The sequence below is a fragment of the Salmo salar genome, chromosome ssa06 (assembly GCF_905237065.1).
Source record: "Salmo salar chromosome ssa06, Ssal_v3.1, whole genome shotgun sequence".
Lineage (NCBI taxonomy): Eukaryota > Metazoa > Chordata > Actinopteri > Salmoniformes > Salmonidae > Salmo > Salmo salar.
The window spans coordinates 19532935-19535961 of NC_059447.1; the positions used below are offsets into that span (position 1 = coordinate 19532935).

The window sequence follows — 3027 nt, forward strand, 5'->3', positions numbered from 1 at the left end:
GGCGTGAGATAGATTCAGACTGAAGTACAGTGCATTCAGAAAGTAATCAGACCCCTTCCCTTTTTCCACATTTTAGAAAATGTATTAAATAAATAAATATATTTTCCTCATCAATCTACACACAATACCCCATAATGACAAAGCAAAAACAGGTTTTTAGACATTTTTGCAAATGTATAAAAAATACAAACTGAAACACCTTACATAAGTATTCAAACCATTTGCTATGAGACTCGAAATTAAGCTCAGGTGTATCCTGTTTCCATTGGTCATCCTTGAGATGTTTCTACAACTTGATTGGAGTCCACCTGTGGTAAATTCAATTGATTGGACATGATTTGGAAAGGCACAAACCTGTCGATATAAGGTCCAACCGTTGACAGTGCATGTCAGATGAAAGACCAAGGTCGAAGCAATTTTCGAACAGCTCCGAGACAGGCTTGTGTTGAAAAACAGATCTGGGGAAGGATACCAAGAAATGTCTGCAGCATTGAAGGTCCCCAAGAACACAGTGGCCTCCATTATTCTTAAACAGAAGAAGTTTGGAACCACCAAGATGCTTCCTAGAGCTGTCTGCCCAGCCAACCTGAGCAATCGGGGGAGAAGGGCCTTGGTCAGGAAGGTGACCAAGAACCCGATGGTTACTCTGACAGAGCTCCAGTGTTCCTCTGGGGAGATGGGAGAACCTTCCAGAAGGACAAGCATCGCTGCAGCACTCCACCAATCAGTCCTTTATGGTAGAGTGGCCAAACAGAAGCCATCCTCAGTAAAAGGCACATGACAGCCTGCTTGGAGTTTGACAAAAGGCACCTAAAGGACTCTCAGACCATGTGAAACAAGATTCTCTGGTCTGATGAAACCAAGATTGAACTCTTTGGCCTGAATGCCAAGCATCACATATGAAGGAAACCTGGCACCATCCCTATGGTGAAGCATGTTGATGGCAGCATCATGCTGTGGGGATGTTTTTCAGCAGCAGGGACTGGGAAACTAGTCAGGATCGAGGGAAAGATGAACGGAGCAAAGTACAGAGAGATCCTTGATGAAAACCTGCTCCAGAGTGCTCAGGACGTCATACTGGGGCAAAGGTTCACCTTCCAACAGGACAAAGTCTCTGTCCTTGAGTGGCTCAGCCAGAGCCCGGACTTGAACCCAATCGAACATCTCCGTTGAGACCTGAGAATAGCTGTGCAGCGATGCTCCCAATCCAACCTGACAGAGCTTGAGAGGGTCTGCAGAGAAGCTCCCCAAATACAGGTATGCCAAGCTTGTAGCGTCATACCTTGAAGACGCAAGGCTGTAATCACTGCCAAAGGTGTTTCAACAAAGTAAAATAAAGGGTCTGAGTACTTACAGTACCAGTCCAAAGTTTGGACACACCTTCTCACTCAAGGGTTTTTCTTTATTTGGACTGTTTTCAACATTGTAGAATAATAGTGAATACATCAAAACTATGAAATAACACATATGGAATCATGTAGTAACCAAAAAAGTGTTAAACAAATCAAAATATATTTTATATTGAGATTCTTGTAAGTAGTCACCCTTTGCCTTGATGACAGCTTTGCACACTTTTGCATTCTCTCAATCAGCTTCCTGAGGTAGTCACCTGGAATGCATTTTAATTAACAGGTGTGCCTTGTTAAAAGTTAATCATGTGGAATTTCTTTCCTTCTTAATGCGTTTGAGCCAATTAGTTGTGTTGTGACATGGTAGAGGTGGTATACAGAAGATAGCACTATTTGGTAAATGACCAACTCCATATTATGGCAAGAACAGCTCAAATAGTCAAAGATAAATGACAGTCCATCATTACATTAAGAGATGAAGGTCAGTCAAGCCGGACAATTTCAAGGAAGACCCAGAGTTACCTCTGCTGCAGAGGATTAGTTCATTAGAGTTACCAGCCTCAGATATTGCAACAAAAATAAACATTTCACAGAGTTCAAGTAACAGTAACATCTCAAACATCAACTGTTCAGAGGAGACTGCACAAATCAGGCCTTCATGGTCGAATTGCTGCAAAGAAACCACTACTAAAGGACACCAATAATAAGAAGAGACTTGCTTGGGTCAAGAAACACGAGGAATGGACATTAGATGGTGGAAATCTGCCCTTTAGTCGGATGAGTCCAAATTTGAGATTTTTGGTTACAACCACCGTGTCTTTGTGAGATGCAGAGTAGGTGAACGGATGATCTCTGCATGTGTGGTTCCCACCGTGAAGCATGGAGGAGGAGGAGTGATGGTGTGGGAATGCTTTGCTGGTGACACTGTCATCTATGATTTATTTAGAATTCAAGGCACACTTAACCAGCATGGCTACCGCAGCATTCTGCAGCAATATGCCATCCCATCTGGTTTGCGCTTAGTGGGACTATCATTAGAACAATGATGCAACACACCACCAGGCTGTGTAAGGGCTATTTGACCAAGAAGGAGAGTGATGGAGTGCTGCTTCAGATGACCTGGCCTCCACAATCACCCGACCTCAAACCAATTTAGATGGTTTGGGTTGGGTTGGAGTGAAGGAAAAGCAGCCAAAAAGTGCTCAGCATATGTGGGAACTCCTTCAAGACTGTTATAAAAGCATTCCAGGTGAAGCTGGTTGTGAGAATGCCAAGAGTATTGAAAGCTGTCATCAAGGCAAAGATTGGCTACTTTGAAGAATCTAAAATATCAAATATATTTTGAATTGTTTAACACTTCTTTCGTTACTACATGATTATACTGCATGTGTTATTTCATAGTTTTTATGTCTTCACTATTATTCTACAATGTAGAAAATAGTAAAAATAAAGAAATCCCTTGAATGAGTAGGTGTGTCAACTTTTGACTGGTACTGTATGTAAATGTAATATTTCAGTTATTTATTTATTTTTTGCCAAATTTCTAAATACCTGTTTTTGCTCTATCAATATGGAGCATTGTGTGTAGATTGATGAGGGGGAAAAAACGATGTAATCAATTTTAGAATAAGGCTTTAACATAACAAAATGTTGAAAAAGTTAAAGGGGCCTGAATACT

General features: G+C 41.3%; 1 protein-coding gene across 1 annotated transcript in view; it reads right to left on the minus strand.

Moving 5' to 3' along the window:
* LOC106606526 (uncharacterized protein DDB_G0271670-like) overlaps positions 1-3027 on the minus strand; it is a 90811-nt gene that overhangs the window by 40221 nt on the left and 47563 nt on the right. The window lies entirely within an intron of this gene.